Source organism: Rhododendron vialii, chromosome 10a, assembly GCF_030253575.1.
Source record: "Rhododendron vialii isolate Sample 1 chromosome 10a, ASM3025357v1".
Lineage (NCBI taxonomy): Eukaryota > Viridiplantae > Streptophyta > Magnoliopsida > Ericales > Ericaceae > Rhododendron > Rhododendron vialii.
Window position 1 is genome coordinate 26,388,328 of NC_080566.1, and position 10,070 is coordinate 26,398,397.

Genomic DNA, 10,070 nt, shown 5'->3' on the forward strand with positions numbered 1-10,070 from the left:
ATGTCGTGATCTTCCTCGGTCGGATAAGGCGGTGCAGGGCGCGAGAGTTCCTCGCTAATGATGTAGAATGTAGGATCGTACTCAGTGTTAGTTACAGAGCCAACCAGCCTGTCAAGAGTAGAAGGGAGAAAGCATTCCCCCAAGATGCGAGTTTCCTCCTGAACGAGACCCTCTTCTATGAATTGAATCTCGTGATCGGGCAGAGCATATCCTTGAGGAGGATTAAGGTCGAATTCTAATGGAAACTGCCACGCGGGCTCGGGATCCCAATAGTACTCCTCCTCAGGCAGAACGGGCTCAGGCTGTTGAAAAAGCATGTTCAAAGAGAATCCATCCAAAGGGTCAAGCATGCCTGCCTCATAATTAGCCATCCAGGCGCATACCAAGCATGGTTAAACGGGACATATTCGGGGTTTTGGGGGAAACCGTCTAACTCTAGCTCCGTCCATTCATTGATTATGGGGGCTGCATAATCATCATTATCGGCGATAGCCCATCCTACTGCTTGCATATCAACCTGCTGTTCCGGTAGAAAAGGGACATCAGACCTAAAGCGGCTTATCAAATTCGGAGAGGAGTTTGGATCCGTCACATCAAAATACGGGCTGTCCAAGGAAGAAGCAGAGTTGAGCTGCACGGCAGGAATGGACTGGTGAAACAGCTCGCTGATGGAGGCGTTGAACACAAACGCCCCATTCTGCAAGCGTGCGAGAGGCACATCGGGATTGGACGACTGTCCTTCTTCAAGATGGATGTAGGAAATCTCGGCTTCGGGCTGAGAAGGGATAGGCACAACCGGCCTGGGTTGGTTTGTTGAGGTTATATGGTCAGTGGGGTTGAATATAGTGGAGCTAGGGTTGATATGAGTGGGGCTGATGGATATTTGGTTGATGCGGGGAGCAGCATTGTGCTTTGGCAGGGAGTTGGAAAGGATGTTTGGTTTTTGTGTTGGTGGAGGTGGAGCATGGAGAGTTCCCTCATCTATGAGATCCTGGATCGCATGTCGGAGGCGGAAACAGGAGTCCGTAAGATGTCCAACCCCTTGGTGGTAGGCACAATAAAGGTTAGCTTTGAAGTTGGGTGAAGGGTTCTTAGGCAAAGGAGTCGGGTCAAGGGGCTTCAGATGCCCTGACTGGATTAACTTCTCCATGACAGATGACAGTGGAGCTTCAAACGCAGAGAAACTGCGGGACTGACCACGGGGCCGGTTATTTTGTGGGGTTTGCACCTGGTTAATCTCAGCGACACGATTGGTTGTATTGGAGGAGGAAGCATTAGTGCCGCTAGTTGCTGTGTTGGAAGATGTCCCACTGCCAAACAACGCATTGGTGTTTCCTGAGTAGACCCGAGGCTTTGGTTTCGAAGGGTTAGAAGACTCCCCTCTTGACAGGATCCCGCTTTGTAGCGCATCCTCGATGGCCATTCCAGATTCGAAGAAAGTATCGAAGTTGGAGGAAGCTTGGACAAGAACCAAATGCCTAGCATAATCAGGCTGAAGATTGCGAGAGATGATTCGGAGCTGATCTCTCTCACTCGGGCGATCGGTCATCTGAGCAGCCTTCGTCCTCCATCTCTTGACAAAATCCGCAAAGGATTCCTTAGCTTCCATTTTCGTGGACTCAAGCTCTCGGGTTGTCATTTTGAGCTGGGAGTTGTAACTATACTGCGAAATAAACGCAGCACCGATATCCTCCCACGTCCTCCTTTTAGCGATGTCGAGCGACAAAAACCAGTGAAAAGCGGGTCCTGAGAGAGTCTGAGGGAATAGCTGTGACATGGCTTCAGGTTCAACAGCCAAGAGTTTCATGGCGGCATGGTAGCCATAGAGATGAGTCTTCGGGTCACCACTCCCATCAAACTTGGCGAGATCAGGCATTTTGAACTTGTCGGGGAGCTTAGCATTAGGATACAAGCAGAGGCGATCTAAACCAATTCCCCCGGCGCTGATCTTTTCAGACTTGGACACAGATTCCTCCAGCTTGACGATCTTTGCCATGAGAGCAGTCATGTTAGGATCCAGAACGGGTCTTGCCACAGCGAGATTCAGATTCGCAGCCTCCGGGTGAGCCTCTCTCGGGTTGGGCTGAATTATGATCCGCCCCGCATGGTTAGGGTCTTCAACAAAGATCGGTTCCGCATGGTCGTCCTCATCGGCCTCGCCTCCCACTTCTGCAGCTGGCGGAAGACGAGTGTTGATAAGGTCATTGAGCCTAGTGAGATTTGCATCAGTCTGAGCACCCCTTTGCTGCATGGTGGTGATGCTGTTCTGGATGTTCATGAGGATGGTTTCGAGACTCAGTGGTTGTGGATGATCTGCCATGATGGAGGTCCCGGATGAGCTTGACAAGGACGGGGAGGCTGGCGATGCCGGAGATTCAATTTCCTGGAGAACTGACGGTGATCCTAATCGTAAAGCGGCCAAAAGGGAGCCCGGAGAGTCTTCCGTTGTGGCTGACTGAGCTTGCAACCTGACTAGCCTTTGAACGGAATTCTGATGCAGACGTTCCCAAGTGGGTTTGGCTTTCTGCCTCGATACTTTCCTTGGCGGCGCAATGGTTCAGAATTCTGCTTTGCTTTGCTTTGCTGTAAGAAAAGGTTCGATAAGGGCCCTGCAGCAACCTTACCCTAAGCAAAAGACTCTAAAGTGATAATGCAGCCATCGTCGTCAGTGTCGCCCTTAGACTCTAAGACTACAGACGAGTCTGTCTCATGATGTTCGGACACTGCCAAAATCCTTGGATTTTTTTTTGAGAGCGTATCCTCGTTTGAATCGAATAATACTAAGAGATGTCAAAAATAGCCTAAGCCTCTGACTTTTCCGTTCTTGAAGTTTCAACTTTGAACTTCGAATAACTCGGGGTGAATGACGTGACACCTTAACCGGGGCGGCGTAGGCAACACAGTGCCATAGCCTGAGCGGTGTACGTGCTATGCATGATAACCAGGGTGGTGTGAGCATCACGGCATTCTCTTCGTCGTTCCTTGTTTTCTGTTTGAGACTTCAATCGGGATGTGGCCAAGGACTTAGAAAGTTTTGATTTCCCAAAGTCTTGTTGATCCTAGGACTTTTAAAAATCTAACAACATGCACCGCGAAGATGCATGACTCTTCATCGGACCTAGCAGCGTCCTAATAAACATAAGACAGACTCGAAAGAGAGACAACCTAGAAGCCGCCCTAAACATGCCCCTACGCAAAACGGTATGTATGTACAGTGCATGCGATAGGAAAAGCAGTAACACGTAGACAGTATATGGGGGTTAGATGCAAGTAGATCTTACCCTGCAGGTACCTGTCCTAGTTTGAAGAGTTCTAATGCTTTATATATGCAAAGGCTGGTTTTGGCTTGTAACGGGTTCCTCGGACTAGAGCCAAGATATACCTCCCACTGCCCGCGTAATCGCAGAGCAACAGTCGAACGGTAGAATGACTCATCATCGTCGAAGGTTGTTGGTCATTCGGGGTCCCCGAGCTCCGGTAAACCGTGCCGGATTGCCAAAATGATCCAACGGGGCTTATCCCACATCGATGCAAATGAGAATGCTAAAGAAATTGATTAATCGAATAGAATCGCAAATTCGCAAATGCCCTTTCAAATTTGGCTCACTTTATTTAATCAATGCTTAGAAGAAACTACACGAGAGAACAATCGGAAAAGTCCCAGATTGGATTGGCCGGACACGAGGTCCCGTTAAATCACCATTCCAACCTTCGGCAGCGCGAAGCTCACCGTTTTGACAAACTTTTGTGGGATTGTTCCTCAAGTGTATTGAAATATAAACATAGACCAATATTGGTTCGATCCCCAGCAGAGTCGCCACTGTGGGCATGCGTGCCCGTTTTCGGAATTTCCGGATTCCGAGACGCGAGGCAAGGGGGCCCGGGTCGAGGGAGCGCGAGCGGGGAAGCAAGCGCTCGCAAAATACAGAGTCGCCACTCGGGTTTGAAGGTCCGACACCCAAGGAACCGTATTTCGAAGCACTTGCCGCGCTGATTGATTTGAAAAAGTTTAAGGAACCAGTCCGTCATAACCATATCTGGGTTCGGGAGCCAGGTTACGAGAGGGGAAGGGTTTTATGGCACCCCTCTCGCCCAATCCGGAGATCGGTCTCTACTTAGGCATTTGCGAAAGATGTTTGTTTGCGATTCTGTTTGATTAATCAATTTTTAGCCATTTAAGGTGGGGGAACAGTTTAAGGGGATTAAAACTGTAACATGTTTGCAGGATGTGATAAGATATGGCATGGGCTAGTGAGATGACAAATAATAAATGGAATGAAGTTCAAAACGTTGATCATATATCAAAACAGCGCTGTGTATGATTTTGGCACAAATGAACAGCCAGCTTGCATGCGTGAGTTCATCCGCATGCAAACGAACCATCGCGCGACATAACCATATACTCGCGCGAGTAATGACTCTTTACCAATAGTTTGAATTTCACCCCCTTCTAGGCTCTGGAAGGACCAGTGCTCACCCAGGTGCAAACCAAGCAGTTTATAGGTACTTGAAAGTAAACAATATTACAGCCAACAGATGGAAATATTATGAAAATGCAACCCCTAAACAGTGGGGGTGTCTAAACAGTGGCCAAGGCCAGGTTGCTCATGCAAGGGCAAACCCTGAAAGACAGAGAACCATCGCGCGACAGAGTGAGACAGCTGCGCGATTGTTCAGACTGGACTTCCAGGAATTGCTTTGCATACTTAGGGCTCTGAGACATGTTCAGGAGCATCCCAAAAGCATTCCAAACAAAGAGGTGTTATAAACTAAGCCAAACAATGATTTTCAACATGCAAAACAGCAAAGCAGTGAGCTAAAGCTCCTTAAAAGACTTTTAAAAGACTACAAACACAATAATAAACTTAAAGACCAGGGTCCCTTCCCCACGTGGTCCAATCTCACGCAGACAGAATTGTCGCGCGAGGATACGGGACCATCGCGCGAGGGTTTCCCAGCTAACAGCCCTTGAAACTCTGCCGGCTTTAGGGCCAGAACTGGTATCGATTACCAGCCTTGACCCTGCCAGCCCCCCTCAGGGGTTCGAACAGTGAGCAGAAAGATATTATACCTTTGCTTGAGTGCCTTGGAGATGGCTTGAATGATGAGATGGTGAGATTTGGAGGGTGATTATGTGGGAGTGAATGGTGTGAGATGCTTGTGCTTGAGTTTGCCTTCTTCTTTTTTAGAGAGAGTTTTTGTAACCCTTTGCAAGGATGCATGGGGGGGGGGGGGGGGGTATTTATAGAAAGAAGGGGTTAGTGGATGCTTAACCAAGACATTGTAACCAGCCAACAATGCTGGTTACAAATGCTTGGTGGAGGAGTGGTGGCAAAGGTGATGGGAGAATGGGGGGTGAGGTGGTGCAAGGGGAGCCCCCCCCAAACGCTGTTCAGCCGAGAAAACGGGGTCACATAGGCCTGTAGCCCCCTGACCACCACGCAATCTGGGTGAAAATGACAGGTGTTGACCATCGCGCGATGAAGTGAGACCATCGCGCGAGGGTCCAGCCAACCCCGCGATGGTCAATGGTCAAAGCTTTGACTTTGACCACCACCTGGCAGACGAACCATCGCGCGAGGGTCCTAGATTGTCGCGCGACATTCAGACCAAGGTCCAGGTTCTGATTAAAGGTTTTAAGGGCTAAGGATGGGTTCCTCACATGCCAAACTCAAGCCATTCCAAGTTCTCGAGACTGTTTCGACCTGATTCATCATCGGGGAATCAAGAAACCGAAGAAGAAAGTAAAACGATCGGGAAGTCAGATTGGGGTGTCTACATGTTCCATGCAGGCAGTAGTGACTGCTTTTGAGCTATCCATTATGAGGTTGCTACCACATCCACCAGAAGAAATACCCATTCATCACTATATATGCTCTGCGCAGCACTCATATATATGTGCTACAACGGAACGGATAATAATCGAGCCAAGCAATGAATTGTTCATGATCCAGGTAGTCAAAATAATCTCATTCCTTAATGAAAGAAATCGAATTCAGAAACAGATTTGGAATTCTAAACATAATCTACATCAAATACAACAAAGATCCCATCGGTGTTCTTACAAATGCCAATTCTTGCACCGGTGTACCAAATCCTTCGGCCAATACATCCAGATTACATATAATTACAAACATAGCTCATCCAGATTTCCAAAAAACACAAAATTAGCACAGAACTGGAATTGGGTCCCTCGCGACTAATCTCCCACATGGTGTTGTTCACATCAAGTCTTCAAAACTGGAGCAAAACAAATGCAGCAAATGAATCTGATCTGTCATATGGACAATAACAACTGAAGACAATAACAACTAAAGAAGTAAACTTAGATGTACCACAAACACTTTCACTCATCGTCATAGTCAATCGCTTACCACACTAGTAGACTGCTATACAAAACCACAACTGAAATCAGTTTAAAAGGATACAATGCCCCTTGTTGGAGGAATCCAAAGAGAGTACGAGTTTATCAACTTATGTTATATTTAATAGTACTGTACTGGCGTTTAGGTTATGAGTCTTATAGTTTGAAGTTTGAACACAACTATGTTCATTACCAAAGACTAAAAGCAGACCCCTTTTGTATAAACGTTCAAGGATTAAAAACATGATTTAGCTCAATCATAAAATATTAACCATAAAATACTCAACAAGCATCCAGAATAAAGCACTGAACATCCTAATAATAAAACTTGCAATAATAAACTTGCAATTCGCCTCCTATAAATCCTAACCATTGAAATATTACTACTACTAAACGGAGATGTCTACTTTCTTGACTAAATCAGCCTGTTAAGCTTTGATTTTTTCAAGTGCACAAATCAACCTGTCAAGTGCAGAAATCAAAACCATTGGATTTTTTCAACCTGTTAAGCTTGGTTCACATAATCATTACATAGCTAGCATTAAACTCCCAACTGCTTTAAACTCACAAAATCATTACATACCTCCCCAATGAAGAAAGGATGTGTTGTATGGAAATCCGATGGAACTGTATCTGGTTGGAAAAAAAATACAAATGAACTTCTTTTCAAACTGATTTTGGTGTTAACCCTAATTCGAAAAACCATAATTTTAAGGATATCCTACTAATTCGAAAATTAGGATTTTTCAAAATAATGTTTTTTCACAAACCCTATCAAATTTTGGCAGTGCTAATTTCTAGTTTTTTTTTTCTGCACTCCCTATTTGGAAAAAAAATACAGATTCGAAAAGCCAGAGAGAGAGAGAGAGATACCTTCAGTCGTTTTGATTTTCGTCCTCCTCTTTTTCTTCGTTCATCGATCTGAAATGGAACCCTAAGATACCTTGAACTGGAACCCTAATCTTGTGGTTTTTCATTATTCTTCGATCGTGGTCTCTTTTTCGTGGATCTGCTCTGCGTTGACAGAAAAAACACAGGAAAAAGCCCAAACATTAAGGTTTTGGGTTAATCAAGAGGGGAAATCGAGAGAGAGAGAGAGAGAGAGAGAGAGAGAGATACCTTGGTTTTATTCTGAAAAATCTTCGTTCGTCATCGGCTATCGTGTTCTTCTTGATCGATTTCTCCTCTTCTTCGATCGTCTCTCTCTCTCTCTCTCTCTCTCTCTCTCTCTCTTCGTGCGTCTGTGGAACGCGTAGAATGAGGGGAGGCGTATAGCAGAAGACTGGGGAGGGGATCTACGTGTGTGATGGTTATGACCCGAAATCCCTTTTACCTGACCTATGGCTCCTTTAAACCCGCTAGTTCTCATTTAAAATCCCAACTGTTGGATCTCATCCAACGGCCAGAGACCGAAGTCTGCATTTTTTTGAGCTGCGGACGTCTGCATTTGAAGGGTTCTGATATGTATGTATGTATGTGTGTGTGTGTGTGTGTGTATATATATATATATATATATGGACATACAAGGGAAAAACCCATTTTCCCTTTTCCACTTTTTTTTCTTTCTTTCTCTAGAAAATTAGAGGCCGGTCCTAGATTTTAGGTCCGGTTTCATCCCAACCCTGAATATTATTCCCTAACCTAGATAGACTTGGTTATGGACCATAATGACTTTTTTACCCCAAATTGATAGCTCCGCATCATTTGCTTTGCTATTCTCTCTATTTCTCTCTCGTCAATGGAGACCCAGACCCACCGTCTCCTCCTCCATCCTCATCTCCTCTACCACGCCATCTCTGCCACACGGGCGTCTCCTCCTCTCCCTCCTCACCATCTCTGCTGCCGCCCCTCCCGACGGCCCCAGTTTGTTAAACGTAGAGAAGAAGAAATAAATACGCCATTGTCGTCGGAAAACTCTGAACTATCTTACCTTCAACTCCAAAATCAACGTCTGAAAAAGATTCTTTCGCTTCTTAACTCCAAAATCGGCGTCTGGAAAAGATTCTCTCTCTACGTGTGTGTGTGTGTGTGTGTGTGTGTGTGTGTGAATTTGGAGTGTTCTGACAATGGTATCGCAGTTCGATCAGAAAAAGGAGGCCACCATAATCGACGGCAAAACAGTCGCAAAGATAATCTGATCTGAAATCTCTTCCGAAGTTTGCCATCTCTCCGACAAATACGACAAGGTCACCTCTTTCTCTCTTTGTGTGTGTGACGTCACAAGACATAGTGTTTGATTTACTTGAAATCAGACCTACAATTTTGACCAGCAATGTATAGTAGCAAAGAAAAGGATCAAAAAGATCCGATTCCTCTAGAAATGATGTCGGTGGATTACACTCTACTATGGTTGCTGTAATTTAATTTCAAGGTTAGGATTTTACTCTCTCACTAATTTCAAGGTTAATTTCAAGGTTAGAAGTTTTGTTCGTGTGTGTATTTTCTATAAGAACTGTGTATTGTCTGTGAGAATTGTATATTTTTCTATGAGAACTGTGTATTGTCCATGAGAACTGTGTATTTTCTATAAGAACTTTGTATTTTAGTGTGTGGTGAGGCTATGCGAATTGTGTATTTTTCAATTCACATAGCCCAGTTCTCATAGCTCTCATAGCCACACTTCTCATAGCCTCAGTTCTCATAGCAATCATAGCCTCAGTTATTATAGTCACAATTCTCATAGCCATAGTTTAGAGGTATTTTTGTCCAAAATAATATGTTAACTTGGGCAATGTAAACTATCAGGGGCATTTTTATCCCAAATAATATGTTAACTGGTTATGTGAACTGCCAGGAGTATTTTTGTCCAAAATAATATGAATCAGGACTATTTTAAAAAGAATGTGTAAAAATAATATGTTTAGGGTTGTTTTCAAACCAAACCTAAAAAACGGGGCCGGCCTCTAAAAACCCTTCTCTATTCTCTTGGCTCTCTCCCTCCGAAACTCTCCCTCAATTTCTCTCCTCAATTTCATCTACCTAGGGCACGATTTCGAACAAAGTCCAAGAATTAAAGTTGTTCTACGGAGCGCAGGCTTCCTATCTATCCCAAAAAATTTACGATCGGATCATGTTGGAGTTTCAGTTTTGCTCGGATATTTGGAGTTTTGCTCAAAACCCATGAGGTAGGAATTTTTTACTCTTGTTATGTGTTTATACGGTATTTATGTACCTAGATCGTGCCTTGTTTCATTGTTTGAGGCTGTTTCTTTCAATCTCAAAAATCTGCAGAATAGGATCTCGATTTTTGGGATTTTTCGTCTTCTTAAACTTGGAATTGAATTTTGGTTCCTTCATATGAAATAGAGTAGACTTAAAGCTTGTTCTAATGCTGCATGAATCACCCAAAACCGTTGAGAATTGAATTAATGGTGGATTTTAGAAAAATGGTCTACAATTTGTCACGTTGCTGCATGACAGATTCATGTAGCTACTGGAAATGCCTATTTCCCATCTTTGAAGTGCAGATTTGACTAGGGTTCCTTCTCATCTTTTAAACTTCGTTCAATCACGCAACTTTTCGGACTAAAATCGCTCAAAACTATTAAGAACTCGATTTATAGAGATTTTTAGAAGTTGCCCTATAATCTGGAAATCTGGGCAGCTTACATCGTTGCGTTTTTCATCGTTTGTTATGGTTAAACGTCCTTATTGGTTATGGGTCCTTATGAGTTTTAAAGATTGGTGAGTTGGAGATGTTTTGGTG

General features: G+C 44.4%; 1 long non-coding RNA gene across 5 annotated transcripts; it reads right to left on the bottom strand.

Annotated features, from left to right (window-relative positions):
* Positions 1 to 5,936: 5,936 nt before the first annotated feature.
* LOC131303604 (uncharacterized) lies at positions 5,937 to 7,648 on the bottom strand. Of its 5 annotated transcripts, XR_009192104.1 has the most exons (5): positions 7,484 to 7,648; positions 7,238 to 7,378; positions 6,948 to 6,997; positions 6,336 to 6,386; positions 5,937 to 6,240 (listed from the first exon to the last, which is right to left on the bottom strand). It is a non-coding gene; the product is annotated as an uncharacterized LOC131303604 (long non-coding RNA). The 5 variants fall into 5 exon arrangements; XR_009192103.1 differs by lacking the exon at positions 6,948 to 6,997 and having other exon boundaries at positions 7,484 to 7,628; XR_009192102.1 differs by lacking the exon at positions 6,336 to 6,386 and having other exon boundaries at positions 7,484 to 7,628.
* Positions 7,649 to 10,070: the final 2,422 nt, after the last annotated feature.